Consider the following 21,995-nt stretch of genomic DNA (forward strand, 5'->3'; position numbering starts at 1 on the left):
AACGGGAACTATGAACCTGCAGCCTGCAAAAAGGAGACCCCAAACACAGTAAGTTAAGAAAACACAGTAAGTTAAGAAAATGGTAATAGGAACATACATATCAATAAATGAGAAGAATCAAAATGAGAATCAAAAAATGAGAAGACAGAGAAATACACAGCAGATGAAGGAGGAAGGTAAAAACCCAGCAGACCAAACAAATGAAGAGGAAATAGGCAGTCTACGTGAAAAACAATTCAGAGTAATGATAGTAAAGATGATCCCAAATCTTAGAAATAGAATAGAGAAAATACAAGAAACATTTAATAAGAACCTAGAAGAACTAAAGAGCAAACAAACAATGATGAACATCATAAATAAAATTAAAAATTCTCTAGAAGGAATCAATAGCAGAATAATGGAAGCATAAGAACGGATAAGTGACCTGGATGATACAATAGTGGAAATAACTACTGCAGAGCAAAATAAATAAAAAAGAATGAAAAGAATTGAGGACAGTCTCAGAGAAATCTTGGACAACATTAAACGCACCAACATTTGAATTATAGGGGTCCCAGAAAAAGAAAGACCTGAGAAAATATTTGAAGAGATTATACTTGAAAACTTCTCAAATATAGGAAAGGAGATAGTCCATCAAGTCCAGGATGCACAGAGAGTCTCATACAGGATAAATCCAAGGAGAAACATGCCAAGACACATATTAATCAAGCTATCAAAAATTAACTACAAAGAAAATATATTAAAAGCAGCAAGGGAAAAGCAACAAATAACATACAAGGGAATACCCATAAGGTTAAAAGCTGATCTTCCAGCAGAAACTCTGCAAGCCAGAAGGGAGTGGTAGGACATATTTAAAGTGATGAAAGGGAAAAACCTACAAACAAGATTACTCTATCCAGCAAGGATCTCATACAGATTCAACAGAGAAATGAAAATCTTTACAGACAAGCAAAAGCTAAGAGAATTCAGCACCACCAAAACAGCTTTACAACAAATGCTAAAGGAACTTCTCTAGGCAGGAAACACAAGAGAAGGAAAAGACCTACAATAACAAACCCAAAACAATTAAGAAAATGGTAATAGGAAAATACATATCAATAATTACCTTAAATGTAAATGGATTAAATGTTCCAACCAAAAGACATAGACTGGCTGAATGGATACAAAAACAAGACCCATATATATGCTGTCTACAAGAGACCCACTTAAGACCCAGGGACACATAAAGACTGAAAGTGAGGGGATGGAAAAAGATATTCAATACAAATGGAAATCAAAAGAAAGCTGGAGTAGCAATTCTCATATCAGACAAAATAGACTTTAAAATAAAGATTATTCCAAGAGGGCTTCCCTGGTGGCACAGTGGTTGAGAATCTGCCTGCCAATGCAGGGGCCACAGGTTCCAGCCCTGGTCCGGGAAGATCCCACATACCACGAAGCAACTAAGCCCGCGAGCCACAACTACTGAAGCCCACACACCTAGAGTCACAGGCTCCACAACAAGAGAAGCCACCACAACGAGAAGCCAGAGCAGTGCAACGAAGAGTAGCCCATGCTCGACACAACTAAAGCCCACACACAGCAATGAAGACCCAACGCAGCCACAAATAAATAAATAAATTTATTTTTTAAAAAAAGACTATTCCAAGAGACAAAGAAGGACACTACATAATGATCAAGGGATCAATCCAAGAAGAAGATATAACAATTGTAAATATTTATGCACCCAACATAGGAGCACCTCAATATATAAGGCAAATGCTAACAGCCATAAAAGGGAAAATCGACAGTAACACAATAACAGTAGGGACTTTCACCAATAGACAGATCAACCAAAATGAAAATAAATAAGGAAACACAAGCTTTAAATGATACATTAAAAAAGATGGACTTAATTGATATTTATAGGACATTCCATCCAAAAACAACAGAATACACTTTCTTCTCAAGTGCTCATGGAACATTCTCCAGGATAGATCATATCTTGGGTCACAAATAAAGCCTTGGTAAATTTAAGAAAATTGAAATTGTATCACGTATCTTTTCCAACCACAGCACTATGAGACTAGATATCAGTTACAGGAAGAACTGTGTAAAAAATACAAACACATGGAGCCTAAACAATACACTACTAAATAACCAAGAGATCACTGAAGAAATCAAAAAGGAAATCAAAAAATACCTAGAAACAAATGACAATGAAAAGACGATGACCCAAAACCTATGGGATGCAGCAAAAGCAGTTCTAAGAGGGAAGTTTATAGCAATACAATCCTACTTCAAGAAACAAGAAACATCTCAAATAAACAACCTAACCTTACACCTAAAGCAGTTAGAGAAAGAAGAACAAAAAAACTCCAAAGTTAGCAGAAGGAAAGAAATCATAAGTATCAGGTCAGAAATAAATGAAAAAGAAGAGAAGGAAAGAATAGCAAAGAACAATAAAACTAAAAGCTGGTTCTTTGAGAAGATAAACAAAATTGATAAACCATTAGCCAGACTCATCAAGAAAAAGAGGGAGACAATTAGAAATGAAACAGGAGACGTAACAACTGACACTGCAGAAAGACAAAGGATCATGAGAGATTACTACAAGCAACTATATGCCAATAAAACAGACAACCTGGAAGAAATGGACAAATTCTTAGAAAAGCACAACCTTCTGAAACTGAACCAGGAAGAAATAGAAAATATAAACAGACGAATCAAAAGCACTGAAATTGAAACTGGGATTAAAAATCTTCCAACAAACAAAAGCCCAGGACCAGATGGCTTCACAGGCGAATTCTATCAAACATTTAGAGAAGAGCTAACACCTATCCTTCTCAAACTCTTCCAAAATATAGCAGAGGGAGGAACACTCCCAAATTCATTCTACGAGGCAACCATCACCCTGATACCAAAACCAGACAAAATGTCACAGACAAAGAAAACTACAGGGCAATATCACTGATGAACACAGATGCAAAAATCCTCAACAAAATACTAGCAAACAGAAACCAACAGCACATTAAAAGGATCATACACCATGATCAGGAGGGGTTTATCCCAGATTGGCACGGACATATATACACTACTAAATGTAAAACAGATAGCTAGTGGGAAGCAGTCACATAGCACAGGGAGATGAGCTCAGTGCTTTGTGTCCACTAGAGGAGTGGGATAGGGAGGGTGGGAGGGAGACGCAAGAAGGAGGGGTTATGGGGATGTACGTATACATATAGCTGATTCACTTTGTTATACAGCAGAAACTAACACACCATTATAAAGCAATTATACTCCAATAAGATGTTAAAAAAAAGATAATTATCTTATAGCCTTGACTACCTAATCTCTCCTGGCCACCTTTCTTTTTTCCTCTTTTTTTTTTCTTTTTTCTTTTACATGATCTTGAAAAGGCTGGTCAAATGAATGCTGTCTTTTACTCTATCAGATATGCCAATACTTTATTGGGTTAAATCCTCTATTACTGATAGCCATATCTTTAGGGAAAAACAATATTTACTGCATTTTCATAATTAAGTAGTATTATGAACTGTCCAAGTATTCAAGTGAGAGTGCTAGATATTAGCAGAAAGCAGTAAAAATAGAAATAGTCCCTGTTCTGTAAGATTTTCACATAGGACCACCACTGCTTTGAATAAAAGGTCTCCCTTCTGATTTGAGGTTCCCAAAGCACTCAAAAATATTATCCATGTAATTTCCCAGTAGTTCTATGAAGAAAGAAGAATAGCTCTATATTTTGGGGATTTTGTTTTTGTTTATAAATATGAATACCTAAAGCACTTGAAGGGGAACACAAATGAATATTTTGCCAAAGAAAGCTGAGGGTAGGCTGAGGTACTCCCATTTCTCCATCCACCTATTCATCCAAGTGCCAGGTTCTCACCTAGATTTTGGAGATACAGAAAGAATACTTACCCAACTTACATTACTCTTGATCTAAATAGAGATTGGCCCCTGTGCATTTCTCATTACTACAGTGACCTGATAATTATAATGACAAGATTTCTTGCAATGGGAGAAATAATACCTCTTCATACTCACATAAAAATTCTTCTATTTCCTTAATGTTCATAATCTATGGATGACACAGAAGCTGGCATTAGTTTGTCTTTTTTGGTGTAGGATCTCATCATACTTTTTGCTTTTATGTTTGCTTTAAACAGCTTTATTGAGGTGTACCTTATAAACCATAAATTCAGTCTCCTTAATTTTCATTTCCTTTAGACAGTAAAAATAAATGCTGTTCATAAATTTCAAGTTATCCAGATGTATAAAAAGTAGGAAATAAAACCCCCAAAACTACTTCAATACTATTCTTAGTTTTTAATATATCATTCCGTATTCTTCTTCTCAGCACAGAGATACATGGTTTTTTGAATATTATTTCAAATAATCTGTATATACAGAGAAGTCACTTGTCATTAGTGGACAAACTGTTTGTGTTAGTGTACAAACTCTGTAAATAGTTCCCAGAAGAAGAAACATAAATCCACCACAAATCCGATTCTACTGTTCTATAACTTTCCATGTCAGCATATAGTGACTACATTGCACTGCTTTCATAAATTATTTAACTCTATTTGGTGAGTATTTAGGTAATGTCCAATTTTTCATCATGTAAAGAATCATAAAATAAATATTCTTATACATAGAATTTTCTTCTGGATAGGGAGAACTAACTAGTCCTGTGACAAACCTCATTAGTTCCATGACAGAATGGTCAGGTGGTTTGCTTAAAATATACCTACATCACTTAAACATCTAGGGCTAAGAAGAAAAAGAGAGAAAACAATGAGAAAGAGAGAGAAGAAAGGAGAAATGGAGGAGAGAGAACACAAAGAAAGAAAGGGAGGAGGAGAAGGAAAAAGAGGGAAGGAAAAGAAATTCCTAAACCAGATATATATTTATTCCTTTAGCCATATGAAAGTTGAAAGCTGAGATCAACTTTGTTTAAGTTCTACAGTGGATTATTCCAATCTAATGCAAAACTTCTATAAAACTAGAAAAATGCCTCTTTGGACAGTTACAATTCAATTTCTTTCCCCTTCCCTTAAGTACTTCCCATCAGAGCCACAAAATTGTCACGAGGTGGTTTGAGGTGAAAATAGCATCCACGTCTGAAAGACCCTATGGTAATGAAAGGGGGGGGGCATGTCTCCCTTGAATCACAGGTGCTCTTCATTTTCAGTAATTAAAGTCAGGCACTCAAATCCATGCATTTCATTGGTGCTTTTCATATTATGCAAAGACTACACTGTAGAGGTCTTTAATTCGGTGAGTACTATTTGCAATGTGACAGAAAAGATTCCTAATTTACATAAAACATTGCTGAGAATGATCTATATGACGGTGTGATATAAAAAGCTAAATGCAAGTCACTCCTCACTGAAGATGATCTGAAATAGTACTGTGTCAAGGGAGTCATTAGATTACAGAGGATAAAAAGCAGGAATAGGTATTCGATATTTATTATATTTGTATAATCACCTTAAGTGTCCTGTTGGAGCTAACTAGTATACAAAGAACAGTAGTTTCCTCAAGAAAAACAAAACAACACAAAACTTTTTTTTAAAGAACAAAATATATAAATGTTATCAAATAGATCTCATTGACATCCATCTTATTACAAGGAGAAGCTCTACAATTCTTGCTTTTTATGAATGTAAATAAATGCTTCAAGAATTACTAAAGAATTATCTGTACCATGAGGTAACTCTGGTAGCCAAAGGCTGCAAGAGGACACAGTTTACCAATTTCTGTGGAATCTATCTCCCATGTGGTAGGCCAAATAACGCAGCCTCTCTACTCCTCAAGATGTCCTCATACTAATCCTCAGAACCAGGGAATATGTTACCTTTCATGGCAAAAGGGACTTTGCAGATGTGACCGTGCAGTAGGAGGAAGATCTTGCATTATCTGAGTGGACGCAATGCAATCAAAACGTCCTTAAAGAGGAAGATGGAGATATATCAATAACTTTGAGAAGAAGGGTCAGAAAGATGAAACTTTGCTGACTGAAGATGGAGGAAGGGGCCACTTGGGAAGGTTTGTGGGCAACCTCTAGAAGCTGGAAATTTCAATGAAACAGATTCTCCCTGGAGAACCTCCAGAAAGAAAATATAGCCCTTCTGATTCCATGAATTGAGCCTAGTAAGACCCATATTAGAATTCCCACCTTCAGAATGGTAAACTAATAAACCTGTATTTTTTAAGCCACTAAGATTGTGGTAGTTTGTTACAGCAGCAGTAAGACACTAATACATATCATTTCTCCATCATTAAGTTTGAGAACTGAAACCATGACATACTCCAGTTCCTATGGTAATGAACACTGGAACCAGTCAAAAGGAAATGCTTTTTTTGTTTTTGTTTCTGGAAAATAAGATTGTAAACTATGTAAAATATGTGACTCAACAGCAAGACTTGTTCACCAATACTCACACCCTGATCTCACTGTGCCCTCCAGACCAGTTTATACACCCAGAACTGCCCAATCCTGACCAGTTCCTCACCTTGCAAGACCTACCTCAAACTCACCCACCTAACTAGGTCTTCTATCTTACAAATATTCTCCATCACCTTCCCCCTCTTGCAAGGGTACTCCCCAAGTAGGTATTCTTCTTTACTACAATAAGTCTACAAAACTTATTTTGCTTAATCAACAGATTTTCCTATTTTGGAGAAGGATACACACAGATGGGGTATTTCTTTCATGGGTATACCTGGAAATATCTTTATATGGCTGTAAAGGCAAAGACACGTGTATCTAGAGTACACTTTAGACTCCTACTAAGCTGAGAGGGGAAATTTAACAATGGAATTCCAGAGATGAAAATGTACATTGATTAAATATCACATTTTTTCATTTGTGTGTTGCTGTATTTTTTTAATTATACACTCAAATTCTGGATGTATTTGTTTCTCATATTGGGACAAGACCATTTCCAAAGAATAATTTGGTTGGCCTGTGTTGGATAGAACGGATCTGGAGCTGAGGAATGATGAGAAGAAAACTCCCGTGAATCCACCTGGGGGAGCATATGAGATGGCTTTTTCCTCCCCTTCATAACCTTGTATTTTACAACACTAAGGTTGAATGAACCTCAACAGAACGAGGTCCAGTTTCGTCAAAAATGTCTTTATCAAGACGGTTCCAACTATGCCTAAGGCATATGACATGCTTAATGCCACTCTCCCAGCTTTAATTCCCTCCAGTCTGTGCCTGGTTGCCAGTGACAGATGAGTGGACAGAGACTGAATCCATATAAACTCCAACTTCTCACAAAGCAAAAAGACTCATCAAATGTCTTAAAGCAGTTGGACATTGTGGCTAAAAGCAATTGTGTTTCTGCATATGGAATTTAGTTTTTGTTCTTGTGCTGTTTTTTTTTTAAACTCTCTCATAACAATAAGGAGAGGAGGTTAATGCATTAGTTTAACCAGTTCAGATGACAACGAAGAAGACTTATCATCCATTACATCCAAGTTATCTGTCAGTTGGAACTTGATTTTCCCTAGAAAACATGACCATTTAATCAATAAGGAGGAACTAACGAGATATTTGAAAATGGAATACATGCATCAGTACATTTAGAGAGACTTTGCTAAGATTAATAATGTGCCAGAGTGTTATCAACGAACAGGAAAAATATTTCTTTTGCGTGTTTACTTAACAAAAAGAGCACTTTTGCTTTTTTTTTTTTTATCCCTTTAAGATTCTGATTCTCAGAATTCTTCTCTTCGGAATTATTTTTTCCTTATATCGTACCCAACACCAAGAGAGTTCTCTTAAAAGGATCTTATGTAAAATGAGCACTGCCATCATTGATGATAACGCTAGCCACAACAATAGTAATATTGGCAATAACTACAGTTATGGAGGACTTACTATGTATGGTGAGTTTTTCAAACCTACTTTAAGTTAATGCTCTTAATAGGTAGGTATAACAACTAAGTACCTTCCTTTAACAGGCAATGATGATTATAACTGTATCTAGACAGCCACATACATATTCTTTCTCATTTCCTTTAACTTCTCATTGTTTCTATATATCGCCCTAAAAGACTGATTTTTTTCTTATCAGTCAGAACATTAACTTCTAGAATTACATTAAGGAGGTGAACCGTGGTTGCAAAATCCTTTCTATACCACAAAGTAGTTTTCAGGCTTGGTAATATATATATTTCATCTTGTAAAGGAAGAAAGGGCAACTCATTTAGCAAGTCATAATATTCCTTTCTGTTTATTATAAAATAGGCAGGGGAAGAACATGGGGGTTTTTGCAGGTTAAACAGTGGGCATCAGATTCTCCTAATTACAGTCATGGTATGGTATCCACAGTACAAATCTTGACCCAGTTCTTTTCTACTCAAAATGTGGGTCAAGAACCTACAGCAAGGGAAGAGATATGGGAACATATGTATATGTATAACTGATTCACTTTGTTATAAAGCAGAAACTAACACACCATTGTAAAGCAATTATACCCCAATAAAGATGTTAAAAAAAAAAAAAAGAACCTACAGCATCTGCATCACCTCCAACATCTTAGAAATGCAGAGCTCTAGGCCTTACCCCGTTCTAACAAGATGCCCAGGTGATTTGCATGCACATTAAAATTTGATAGCAAAGCCCTAGTTCTTTTCTCTTACAGCTTGAAAAAGCCATAAGTAACAGGAATCAAAAAAAAAAAAAAAAAAAAAAAGGCAGGGCCACTCAATCCTAGCATTAGACACCGGCAGAACATGACCTACAAAGTCAGAATCTCCATGATGGACCCCGAGTTTCTGTATTTGTAAAGAAAATTCCACACAGGTGATTCTGATGCGTCGTTACTGTTGAAAACCACAGGTAAAAGTTTAAAGAATCTTATTTCCACCCAGTTAAGAAATAATCACTCTCACACACACACACACACTCCAAATGTTCCTCTGTCTACTTATCAACTCTGGAGTTCATGAAAAAACATAAAAAGCAACCAAAATAAACTATGAATGGATTCAGTGAGAGGAATCACACTAGTCACCCCAAGAGATGCTGACATCTATTTTTAAAAGTGTGTTATTCCGTAGAGAATGGACTTGAGGACACGGGGAGGGGGAAGGGGAAGCTGGGCCGAAGTGAGAGAGTGGCGTGGACATATATACACTACCAAATGTAAAATAGATAGCTAGTGGGAAGCAGCTGCATAGCACAGGGAGATCAGCTCGGTGCTTTGTGACCACCTAGAGGGGTGGGATGGGGAGGGTGGGAGGGAGACACAAGAGGGAGGGGATATGGGGATTTATGTATACATATAGCTGATTCACTTTGTTATACAGCAGAAACTAACACAACAATGTAAAGTAATTATACTCCAATAAAGATGTTAAAAAAGAAAAGCGTCTTACTCATTTTTACTCAGCTGGGAAACCTGAGGTTTTCAACATAAGAGTGTGTTTTCACTTCTAAATGTTGACTCTCTTAGCAATGCCCAAATTTTACCACCAAAGATAATTTATTCAAACACATTCTGGAACAAATCAGTCACTCTCAATTCATAAAATCAGACAAACAAACAAAAGAGAACAGCCACTGCAGAAAATAACATGTTAGAATCTTGATAGCATGGGCTAATTTTCACGTATCTTTGTATCTACAGTGCTGAGCATGGGGATTACACATAGGAAGAATCTCTGTGTTTAACTGAATTCACTAAAAGCATGCATACAGATTGGTATGAGTACTAACTCCCACCGAAACACTAAAGTCACGCCATGCACTTGCCAGGGACCTATTTGATCTTACAACCCTTTTATTTGGGCTACTCTTCCAAGGCTGTAGGACATTGATTTAAACCTTTGAGGCTGTGCAAACGAGGAAACACCTGCTCAAAGTACGGCGGACAGAAGATTCAGTGCTCAGCATCTTAGGGAAAAGGAGACAATTTAAAGAGTTTTCAATTAGTTTCCATTTCCAAATCTTCCTTCCCTCTTAAGAGAAAGCTGATTCCTGAACAGGACTTAAGAATTTCCTTGTCAGTATTATTCCTTACTCACTCTTGGCCCTTTCCTCATACTTTTGTGTGCTACTCTTTTGGAAATCTGGTATTCTTTCTCTTTCCAACTACTTATCCCTTCACAGCCTGCTTTCAGAAAAGAACTCAGGTAGCATTCATTTACACACTATTATATTCCCAAATACATAGAACACCCCTTCAAAAATTATTTTTAGTGTTAGTCATAATGAAAATAATAGCTGACTTCTATTGCATACTGACTAGGTCCCAGTCACCCTCTCTAAATATATGTACTCAGAAAATCTACTGAGATGGATCATCTAATGATCACTGCATCATCCTCATCCTGCCCACGAACACACTAAAGATCAGAGATGCTGAGGAAGTTATCCAGACTTGCACAGCCACCATGTGGCCTAGCTAGAGAATCAGCTCCAGGGTCTTCACACTGAATCTCAATTCCGCTTTTCTCTCTACTGTTTTTTATTTACTGAAATTATTTATTTAATATTGAAGAACTTAGCCGCATTAGCAAATAGAAGCTCTTTTTTTTTTAAAATAAATTTATTTATTTATTTTTGGCTGCACTGGATCTTCGTTATTGGGTCTTAGTTGCTGCGTGCGGGGTTTCTCTAGTTGTGGCGAGCGGGGGCTACTCTTTGTTGCTGCGCGTGGGTTTCTCATTGCGGTGGCTTCTCTTGTTGCAGAGCACGGGCTCTAGGCGTGCGGGCTTCCGTAGTTGTGGCGTGCGGGCTCAGTAGTTGTGGCTCGCGGGCTCTAGAGCACAGGCTCAATTGTTGTGGCGCACGGGCTTACTTGCTCCACGGCATGTGGGATCTTCCCAGACTAGGGCTTGAACCCGTGTCCCCTGCAATGGCAGGCGGATTCTCAACCACTGTGCCACTACCCAAGTCCCAAATACAAGCATTTTGAGCAGGCAAAGAAGGTAATTTCAGAGAAGGGACATATCTCTGAAAACTGCTCAGGCCCGAGGTTCTCATACATCCTTCTGCGTCATTCTCCCCCGCTATGGGGGAGGGGCAGGTTCTTTCTTGCTATCGTTTTGCAAATTACAATAATCACATTTTACAAGTGACTTCTCACTGTCAGTATGACTCCCCCTCATCATCTCCTTTAGAAGAGTCTCAGTGTTAAAGGGGGGAAAAAAAAAGTAAGCCCTGCCCGTATCATTTTCTACCAGAACTTTCAAAAATAAAAAAAGAAACTCAAATTGTCCCTTCTCCACAGTCACAGATTTAGCCACTTCTTATGTTTAAATTTCACGTGGAAAGCCTCCCGCGTGTCACTTTTGATAACAAACAACCCAGAATACTCTTCAATGCCATTTCTTCAATTATATTTTCTTTACTGCTCAAACACGATAAATGAGGGGAATCCAAAAAATTTTTCATACGTCACAGATTCGATGCAGCCAGAGTTTGGTTAAAAATACAGCGAGAGCTCTTAAAAATTATAACCTAGACGATTTTTTTCCCTCCTCAGGCTTTTTGTCGATTTCCCTTTCACAGCACTGTCTCCTTTTACAAAAAAAAAATAATTAACAGAAGAAATCACTCAATCTTCCAGTTAAAATACAATGAGGAACTATGGTTAGAAAGGCAAGCAATTAATTTACTGGCTCTCAGAGCTGAGTGATTTCCCTATTTAAATCGTGTGTGTGTGTGTGTGTGTGTGTGTGTGTGTGTGTGTGTGTGTGTGTGTGTCTAAAGAAAGATATACCCAATTTCTGCTTTTAGCTAACGATTGTAATAATTTCTATTGGAAAGTCCATCTTTAAATTTGAACACATGATGCTCTTAGAGAGTTTGGGTTAAATGGCTTGAAAATCAGTGATAGCTAACTTTCTTCTTCTTTTTCCACTTAGAAATTTTTGCTAAAAAAGGAAAAACTAGCGAGAAAGAAGTTAAAAAAGTCATATTAGGCCTTAATGTTGACATTTCAAATACAGAATAATCCCTTTTATAACTCTGAGTACATACAACAATTGTTCTATGCTACCAGACATGCCTGAGAACTAAATTAATAAAATAAACCAATTATAGACATCATTGAATCATGGTTAGAAGGGGAAACTGAGGCCATCTACTACAACCAAATACAAAATTGTTGCTTGCATATGGTTAGAGATGTCAGAAATTCTTGTGAAACATGAGAAAAATTTTCATCTAGAAAGACCATCCCTTTGTATTTAATTCAACAAAATCCCAATCCCAGCAACTTTTTTGTCAATATTGACACACTGAATTTAAATTTGTATGGAAAGGCAAAGGCACTAAATAGTCAACAATTCTGAAAAAGAACAAAGCCGGAGGACAACCAACCCAGTTTCAAGACTTACTATAAAAGGACAGTAATCAAGAGAATGCAGTATTGGTAAAAAGGTAAGATAAGACCAATAGAACACGAAAGCTGAAAAGGGTACCTACTGTTGTTGTCTTTGTTGAGAACAGGAAGACAAAAGGATGTGAGCACAAAGCAACTAGGGTGACCCTGTCTAATAGAGTAACCGTCCCGCCGGGAAGTGGCATGTAGGTTTCAGGCGGTGCGGAGCTACAAGAGTTTGTGTGCAGAATGACAGCTTGAGCAAATCAAAAGAAATTCAGAACCAGGGAAGATCGATACCTTATCACTTGCATTGTTTAAAAGTGGACTGGACAAAGAACTAGAGGCTCGAGTGTCAGGAGCAATTCCCTAGGCTGGCAGGCAGGGAAGGTGAGGATGAGACTGCGCAGACCCTTCCCATCTTAATTTCTATGATTCCACAGCACTGGCAAACCCAATTTCACTAGGGAAACAGTGTGCTGAGCCGTGGCTGCTACCCAAGGTCTCCTCTGATCTTACACCGGCGTTCTCAGGAGACCGCTTGGGGCGCATCTTCAACACATGGCTCTTTTCACCACCTCAGCTTCAGTGCCTCTCCCAAAGGGCTCCCATGTAATTTACCATTCTTTCCCACAGGTTCCAAAGATAAGCCCCGTGCCTTTTGGGGCATCTAGACTGGTCTAGCTGCTGCCAAACTATAAACCCCACAGACCTAAAAAAATGTAAACTCCAGTCAGACCAAACTCCAGGGCTACATTTATGGTAGGTAGAGAAAAACCTTCCTTTGGGGGCGCAAATATCTCCAAGCACCTGTCGAGTTAAAAAATCGGAAAGAAATAAAGTGTCCCTTTTACCTGATAATTAATTGCATGATCTGTAAATGTGGGTCAATGGCTCACCTCTTTCTTCCCCTTGTCCCAGTTTGGGTTTGTGCAATGGCCACCATCAGTAACTTTGATGAAGAGCCCTGCATTTCATGAGGCAGTCCCAAAGCACTTAAGGAACAAGCAGACTTGTTGGAAAGCAAAATTCCACCAAATAAATGGGCATTGACAACAGAAGGGGCTTTTAGAGAGTTGATTCTGCCACCATGGACTTGAAAGACACAAAATGCTTCCAAGCTAACTAAATGGCGAGGAAGGAGAGAGACTGGGACACAAGCAAGGCGTGTCTCAATGTACAGATGCAGATGCCCCTACACTGACGGTATACCTGTGTGTCTAATCAAGTATTCACTGAATCCCTATTCTATGTGCCCAGCCTATTCTAAACACTGTGGGAAACAGAGCTAATTTATAAACACACCCATAATTTTCTAAGACAACATTTTTCTTGTTGTTGGGTGCTTTTGCTGTCATGCACACACGTATATTTGATGGACTTAGCTTTATGAAAAAATCAGGACATTTGGGATTGACATGTATACACTGCTATATTTAAAACAGATAACCAACAAGGAGCTACTGTAAAAAATTAAAAAACAAAAAAAATTAAGAATATTTCAAGTACAAAACAAGGTCATAACTCAGAAGCTAAGCTTTAGTCTATAATTTATTTTAAATCCCACCTGTTCAGCCTCAGTTTCTACTTCTCCCTACAATCAGCCACAGGCTACACTCTCCCATGCCGCCAATGTTTTTGCCCACACCATCCCCCTTCCTGAGATGTCCTTTACCTACTTATTTATCCTTTAGTTCCTATGGAAAGATCTTTTCTCCCAGAAACCTCTCAGGTAACATACGTCAGTTCTCCCTCTATGAACTCAAAGGAATGGGTATAAAATTATCTAATTCTAATAGCACTTCTCAACCTGCCCTACAATTTTCATCCCCTCTATATGACTGCAGGCTCTTCAAAGGCAATATCTAATTACTATAATATGTATACAGATTTTCCCCACCCTTAACTAGCACATTTAACTGGAACACTTGTTTGTGACAGGCGTTGCAGGAAATGGTGCAGATTAGTGAAAGCAACACTAGTCCTAAGTTAAAAGGCATGGGGGTCCCAGCCTGGGCTCTGGTTCTCCAGGGGGTGAACTGCTGGTCAGGTCACTGTGATGAAGGTCCTTGTCCAGAAAATCATTATGATAATAAACTGCCCTCTTACTGAATTGCTTAAATCTGATCATTGATATGAAAGTGTTCTTTAAATTATAACGGGCTATCAAACCACCACGAAATGCATGTTCTTCTCCGGTACTTCCCAATGGGGAATATTTTAAGCGAGGTTCCATCCAAATCTGAACTGACTGGGCCTGTGCAGTCTTATGGCACGAAATTCCTGGCACGTTCAGTCAAAAGGAGATGATGTAAGTATTAACAAAATGTCTATAATATCTATAAACTAAGAGAGTGGTTATGATCAAGGATATAAAAGTGAGACACAAACTTTCACAAGAGCTTCACAGTCACAGTCATAGCACAGGGGCACAGACAACCTCCCCAGTATACTGGGCTCTGTAAACAAGCAATGTTTAAGCTGGCGGGTGTGAATGTCCTTTCTGAGATGTGACAGTAGGAACCAAGTCCAGTCACCATCACTATAAATCTACAAAGCAAAAAACTCCTTTGCAATTCTCATTCATCTTTTAGAATTATTACCAATAAAATATCAAAGCTCAGTCTCAAGACAACACAAAAGATAAAGTACTTTAGCCAGTAAACTCTAAGTTGAATAAAAAACTGTATATTTTTAAGTAAATAATAGATCCCGCAAAATCTCAAATCAACAAAAGGAAACGTTACTTTTTCAAAATCAAAAAACAAAAAGGGGCATCTCTGTTCATAATTGTGTAAGCTAAGGACCCCGAACAAGTTCTGTCTTCTCTTAGAAGAAGTGACTTGAGGCAATTCTGGAAGTCTCGCCAATGTTCTTTTCTCTTCTCTTTAAGGACATCACAGACGTGTAAAGGAGAATAAGAAATACAGCTGTCTGGCCTGAGTTACATATCAAAAAATGCCATCAACTTCCTGTAGGGGAAAACACAGAACCTTATATTCGAAGCTTCTAGATGCCTTTTAATTCACCTTGACAGATTTTTATCTTAGCCTCTGCAGAGCTGTGAAGAACTCCTCAAGGTTATTTGAGATTGCTTTATGTTGGGCGTATGGTGTCAAGATTTGCAGGAACTTGTTACTTAAAAACGTATTTGCAAGGGCTTCCCTGGTGGCGCAGTGGTTGAGGGTCCGCCTGCCGATGCAGGGGACACGGGTTTGTGCCCCGGTCCGGGAAGATCCCACATGCCGCGGAGCGGCTGGGCCCGTGAGCCATGGCCGTTGAGCCTGCGCGTCTGGAGCCTGTGCTCCGCAACGGGAGAGCCCACAACAGTGAGAGGTCCGCGTACCAAAAAAAGAAAATATATATATATATATATTTGTACTGAAATAATCCATAATTACAAAGTTCTATTAAAATCCCAAAGGCAAATGAATCCCTTCAAAGCGCTACAACATTCATTTTTGATATCACATCCAACCTTCAAACAGGTGGTCCTGCAGGTGTGGCTGAACGACATCCACTCACCTTTTAAGTTAATGAAGATTTAATATGAAATGAAAACTCCGGCACAAAACAAAAGCAGCAGAAATCTGTGACAAGAAAGCATGAAAAGGAATCAACGGTTCTGTCAAATCAAGCCCAGGCGAGTGTGCAAAGCACAGGGTGACTATATGCTTTGTGATAAGGCTTTAGGCTAAAATCAAAGGAGCAAAACTTCAATATTTCATGTTATCGTAGTGGCTTGGCAGGGCTAAAAATTTAATAAGCGCTATCTAAACGCATGGCACTGCTCCAGACTGGAGGAAAAAAAAAGATGCCTGAGATTAAGCATTCTAATGACTACTTACTGAAACTTAAAAGAATATAGATCATCATCTCTGGAATTAAATTACTCACTCTAAGTAATAATAGTTAAAAAACATCCAAATGGCCCAGAGCTGAGTCTGGTGGAAGATAGGGTAGCAGAGCTGGTGATTAGGTGAGGATCTCACGAAGCACTGAGTGAGGGGCTTGTGTGGGGCAAATAGCTGGGAGACATCTGTTAACAGAGCTGGCACCGCTGGCCCAGCTCCTAAGTCTGCAGTTATAAGTCACCTAGGATTCAGGGCCCTGCAACAGGCAGAGGTAAAAAGAACAAGATAAATTATTTGGACTCTAAAGGCAAAATTTAAGTGTCATTTGCTCCGTAAAATCTTTCAGGATCACCCCAGTCAACCCACACAGATCTCATTCTCATTCCTAGAAGTTTTCTCTTCCACTCCTTTGGAACATTCAGGAAGCTGATTTTTAATGCTGATTATCATACTGACTTGAATACCTATAAGGTACTCTATTTAACTAGATCAATAATTTCTCTGGCAGAATTTTTTTTCATGTACACACAGCTCTTTGTGTCTGTCCACAGAGTTTAACACAATACCTTCCTCTACTCATTATCCAGTGAACATGTTTTGGTTGATTAGAAGGTAAGGTCTAGAGCAAGGCGATGGCATACATAATGTTAGATAAATCAATAATCTTCAGGACTTTTTTATTTCTCTTGAAAATGGTCATGAAAACTGCTATAGGTTTAAGAACTTTGACACAAATATAGACATACTATCAGTTTCCACACAACAAACACAGATGAACTGACATATTGCTGTAACTGTCAGTGTACATCACTCCTAATTGCATAAGATCCCAAATCTTCCTTCCTCATCTAATTTGTAATTTTACAGTAAACTTTTTGCTGTCTCTGCTTTATGAGCTCAAGTTCAAATAAGCCTCCCTTTCAACTTTCTAATCTAGAAGCCAGATTCTTACAAGCATGAAATTATAATTAAAAAGTATAATCAACATTAATAAAAAATCATACCCAAGGAATCCTTCAGTGGTATTCCTCCCGAAAAGCTTTCAACATTCCCCTAAATAAAAGATCACGCCTTAGAAAGCAACATCATTCTTTCAGACAGGATGGAATGTTCGTGTGCCCCATATTATATTTTTTAACTTTTTTTTTTTTTTTTTTGCGGTACGCGGGCCTCTCACCGCTGTGGCCTCTCCTGTTGCGGAGCACAGGCTCCGTACGCGCAGGCTCAGCGGCCATGGCTCACGGGCCCAGCCGCTCCGCGGCATGTGGGATCTTCCCGGACCGGGGCACGAACCCGCGTCCCCTGAACCAGCAGGCGGACTCTCAACCACTGCGCCACCAGGGAAGCCCCCATATTATAATATATGCAAATATATTCAGACATATTTATGTGTGTGTGTATATATAAATATAGACAAGTATACAACATGTCAAAGTGTACATTGTTCAGGCTACTAGAAGAGGAAGCCTTAACCTTATGAAGCCCCGATATGCCCTGCGTCTCTCCTCACAGAGCCTTCGTGTAAAGGTGAGCCGCAGTGTTTGTTTTCTCCTCACTGAGTCGCTGGCTTCCCTAACTTGGGATCTCAGATGGAGATTCTAAGGCAACAGAGAGTCCAGGGACACTCAGATGGCCGGGGATGCAGAAGATAGATAGGATTGCAGCCATGCAATCGGAGGTGGGTCTGGCAGACAGATGTTAGGGCAGGATGCCCCCCAGGAAGTCAGGAAAACCCACTGGGGGCAATGGCGGGAAAGGGTCAGGCAGACAGAAGTGCCAAGCACAAAGAATACAAAGAGAAGGAAAGGAACAGAACAGGTAACATCAGATCCAGAGATGGTGGAATCCACCAGGCTTAGTGACGGACGGTGTGAAGAGAAAGGATAATGAGGTTAAGATGCCCATCCTGGGGGCCTAAGGAATTGGTGTGACGCCATTTACACAAAGGGGAAAAGAGGAAGGTGGATTGTTTCATGGGGTTGGTGGGAGATAAGCTGAAATGGAGCTAAACAAACTGGGCAGTGTCACTCTCAATGGGAAGGACACTGGAGAGGCAGTCAAGCGCCCTCACCGAGCGGCTGTGTGACCTTGGCAGGCACGTAAACCACCACAGGCTTCGGTTATCTCCTGTCAAATGAGCAGGCTGAATTAGATGACTTCTATTCTTTCCTCTGCTCGAGAGACTACAGCTCAAATGTTATCACTCCCATTTCCACAATCAGCAATATAGGAAATCAAAAGAAACATCTATTCTCCTTGACATGGAAGGGAGCACTAAAATAAGAGCTCTAAAATAGAGAAATGTCTTCTATCCCTTTTCCAGGGCTTTCCCCCAAATCCAAAGAGCAGCTCCACACCTGCAACCTGACACCATCAGGGGCTTGGCCCTTTGCTCTTTAGCGATGCCAGTGAGGCACAATGATGGGAAGGCGATTTGACTGGGACCGCGGTCGGAAGCCCCCAGCCCAGAGCTACGATTCCAGGCTACACCTGAGCCATTCCTCAGCCTTCCTTCCACAGGGCTCTACCATCCTCAGCACCTTGAAAAGCCAGGTGTGGAACAGAAATACCCAGATTGCTCAGCGCTCTCCATCACTCCCACTAGCCCATGTAGAAGAATGAGTTCAAAAACTTAGGGACTTAGCAACAGACTTGTGGTTGCCAAGAGGCAGGGGAGATGGGGGCGGGATGGATGGGGAGTCTGGGATTAGCAGACGCAAACTATTATATAGAGAATGGATAAACAAGGAGGTCCTACTGTAGAGCACAGGGAACTATATTCGATATCCTGTGATGAACCACAGTGGGAAAGAATATGAAATAGAATGTGTGTGTGTGTGTGTGTGTGTGTGTGTGTGTGTGTAACTGACTCACTTTGCTGTACAGCAGAAATTAACACAACACTGTAAATCAACTATACTTCAGTAAAATAAAATAAATAAATAAAGTGAGAAAAACTTAGGGACTAATGGTATAAGCACCGTGTCCTGGGTGGTCACAGGGCTTTCCAGAGCGCTGGGAACCAGAAACCAGGCCGGGATCAGGCAGGTGCAGCCCAAAACAGGGGCTGGGCACTGAGGTTGGGGGAGGATGCTCCCCACTTTTAGCAGGAGACTTTGAATGTGCACCCTTACAGGGTAGGACAGGGTTTGGATATGGGGCAAACTGGAGGGGACGAACCTTTCGACACTATCTGGGGCTTGGAGTTCAAGGGTACGAGCAGGAGTCAGCCTCAGACAGCCTGGGTCATGGGGTCGGCAGGCCAGGGAACCTGAGACAAAGAGCACACCCGGGGCCTGCCGAGTGATTCTGAAGTACAGGAACCTCTGCTTCCAATGGGATGTTTCCCATCCTTTTCAGCCTGACATGAAATGCAAAGCTTGCCTTGCTCTTCAGAACTATGCCAAAAATAGCACTAACCATACGACCCAGCAATCCCAGTACTGGGCATATACCCTGAGAAAACCAGAATTCAAAAAGAGTCATGTACCACAATGTGCATTACAGCTCTATTTACAATAGACAGGACATGGAAGCAACCTAAGTGTCCATCGACAGAGGAATGGATAAAGAAGACGTGGCACATATATACAATGGAATATTACTCAGCCATAAAAAGAAACAAAATTGAGTTATTTGTAGTGAGGTGGATGGACCTAGAGTCTGTCATACAGAGTGAAGTAAGTCAGAAAGAGAAAAACACATACCACATGTTAACACATATATATGGAATCTAAAAAAAAAAAAATGTCATGAAGAACCTAGGGGTAAGGCAGGAATAAAGACGCAGACCTACTAGAGAATGGACTTGAGGATATGGGGAGGGGGAAGGGTAAGCTGGGACAAAGTGAGAGAGTGGCATGGACATATATACACTATCAGATGCAAAATAGATAGCTAGTGGGAAGCAGCCGCATAGCACAGGGAGATCAGCTCGGTGCTTTGTGTCCACCTAGAGGGGTGGGATAGGGAGGGTGGGAGCGAGACACAAGAGGGAGGAGCTATGGAGATATATGTGTATGTATAGCTGATTGTTATAAAGCAGAAACTAACACACCATTGTAAAGCAATTATACTTCAATAAAGACGTTAAAAAAAAAAAAAAAGAACTGTGCCAGTTTCCTCAAATCCTTTTGCTCTGCCTGGAACCCATGCAAGAGGCTGGATGCTTCAGGGAAATACTACAAGAGACCTGGACGGTTGAGACCAAGTGAAAAGTGAGTCACGAGGTAAAATTCCCTGTTTGGGCAGAAAACGGCATTCACACAGGTCATTCTATCTGCATTTAAGGAGGTGTATTTAAGGACCACGTGTGCACGCCCTTGTGGAGAGGGCTGTCACAAGACATCACAGGCGAGGAGACAGGGGACAGGATTAGGAAGGCAGCCTGTTTAACCTCACAGTAAAGTTTTTAAAAAACACTAGAAGTTTGGCGGTAGAGATAAACAGGAGGTGAGTGAGGAGACAGCAGCTGCTGGAAGTGATTCGTGATCACCTCATCACTATGTACCAAGTATTACACAAGGAGTTCTGCGGAGGATGGCACAGAGGCAGCAAGAGCCCTGATGACAGTGGAGTGTTTGCAATATGGTAAGAAAATAAAGGATGCACCGCATAAAAAGGAAAACACAAATATATGTAATAGAAACGGACGACTTCTCTCACAGGAAAACTGTAAGCTCAGAGCAAATGGATGGGCTCAGAAGAAGAGCACATTTTAAAAAAGGCCAGATGTGACCCTTTTGCTAAATCCTTCAGAAAAGTGACCCGCTGTGTCTCAGAGATCACAGATATGGAATGTCTCCCCCATGGCTCACCTGGAGACTCTGCTAGTAAATATCACCACCTTTCTATGTAAACACAGATAAACCAGAGGAACAAGGGCAGATGAATCAAAGGCACTCCAGCTGTCCCTGTGGTCCCACAGAGGTTTATTAATGTGTTTGGAGGCTGCCCAGCAGGAGGCTGGGGTCAGCAGCCAGGAAGGTGACATGGGGAGCTTTCCCATTGTGCTGCAATTACAGCAACACTCTGCTTTAATAACCCCAAAGCCAGGAGCCACAGAGGCACACCACTCGCTCTCTGCCCTCGCGCTCCCGCTGTGCTCTGCAGGAAGCTGTTCCCAGAAGATTTCAAATGCAAATAGGACACCTGTGCTCCCCAGCACAGGACAATAGTCACTCCACACCTGAGTCAGGGCAAAGTTCTAGCAGAAAGCATCTCCCTAACAAACCTAAAAGGACTCCTGTGCCCCACATAAGGATGGTAGTATTGTGATCAAGGTTTGCAGTGATCCGTGTGGCCGAACAAAACATATGTGCTGGACAACAAAGTTCCAGGCAGCATGTGATCTGAGAAGAAGACAAATGATACGGCGTGTCATGCTTTTACGGAAGAGCCTCACATCTCGCCAAAGACGACGACACGCACATAAAATAAATATATTAGGAGAGGTAAGGACACGATGGATGGCAACCCCAGTTTACCAAAGGCCATGTAGAAAAGAGGACTAGCATTATGAGGCAGTTGGGACATTTTTATGAGAGAAATATGGTTTTAACTGCCCATAGAAGATGGTAAGTACAGGCATTGACGGTGGGTTGGGAGCGATTGTTCCTGGCTGATGGAACAGAGGTGGAGGAGGAGGGTGGCTGGTTACAGAGCACAGATACATTGGAGAGCAACTGGATACTGTAGAAGCAGGTTGGGACCACACTGTAGAAAAGGTTTTGAATAAACTCCGTAACCTGGTTGGATCGTGACTTTCAAGAAGAACCAGAAGAGTCTTCTCATC

The 21,995-nt window shown here is 40.2% G+C and overlaps 1 protein-coding gene and 1 long non-coding RNA gene across 6 annotated transcripts in view; both read right to left on the bottom strand.

Annotated features, from left to right (window-relative positions):
* UNC5D (unc-5 netrin receptor D) overlaps positions 1–21,995 on the bottom strand; it is a 597,345-nt gene that overhangs the window by 418,001 nt on the left and 157,349 nt on the right. The window lies entirely within an intron of this gene.
* On the bottom strand, positions 15,866–17,256 carry LOC307179694. Its single transcript, XR_013825514.1, has 3 exons — positions 17,206–17,256; positions 16,245–16,457; positions 15,866–15,937 (listed from the first exon to the last, which is right to left on the bottom strand). It is a non-coding gene; the product is annotated as an uncharacterized lncRNA (long non-coding RNA).

The sequence above is a fragment of the Stenella coeruleoalba genome (genome assembly GCF_951394435.1).
Source record: "Stenella coeruleoalba genome assembly, chromosome: 21".
NCBI lineage: Eukaryota > Metazoa > Chordata > Mammalia > Artiodactyla > Delphinidae > Stenella > Stenella coeruleoalba.